The sequence below is a fragment of the Priapulus caudatus genome, unplaced genomic scaffold (genome assembly GCF_000485595.1).
Source record: "Priapulus caudatus unplaced genomic scaffold, Priapulus_caudatus-5.0.1 Scaffold72, whole genome shotgun sequence".
Taxonomy (NCBI): Eukaryota; Metazoa; Priapulida; class Priapulimorpha; order Priapulimorphida; family Priapulidae; genus Priapulus; species Priapulus caudatus.
This window is the reverse complement of record NW_014577133.1, coordinates 470,462-471,012: the sequence shown is the minus strand read 5'-3', so window position 1 is coordinate 471,012 and position 551 is coordinate 470,462.

The following is a 551-nucleotide window of genomic DNA, read 5'->3' as shown; positions in this document are numbered from 1 at the left end:
AACACGGTTAAAAAAGGCGCCGTCGCGTTTGAAAAGGGTGACGTCGCGTTTGAAAAAGGGCGACGTCCGTGGCTTGAACAAGGGCGACGTCGCGTTTGAAAAAGGGCGACCGTCGCGTTTGAAAAACGGGCGACCGTCGTGGTTGAAAATGCGCGACGTCGTGGTTGAGGAAGGAATAAAAAACACGACGCGACGGCAATTATGGAACAGAAATGTGCGACGTCGCACATTTGAATCGCACGATGTGCGATGGCAATTTTGGAACACCATAAAGTACGGCTGTAACGAAACCCAGTATCTACTGATGTATTAATAAAGAAATCAACACAAGAATTTGGTCTTGTACGTTATAATCCAAGTGATGTTACACTGCCCATGGTCAACTGTCCAGAACTCCAGCGGCCCGTGGCATGGGCTTCCAGGAAAAATCAGTCAGCTACGACCCTGATACGAACATATTTCGTTAGGCATCATACACTTCATACTTCTTCTCATCAATTCACACTTCATACACATCATACTTCTCATGCACGATACTAGCGCCGATCAAC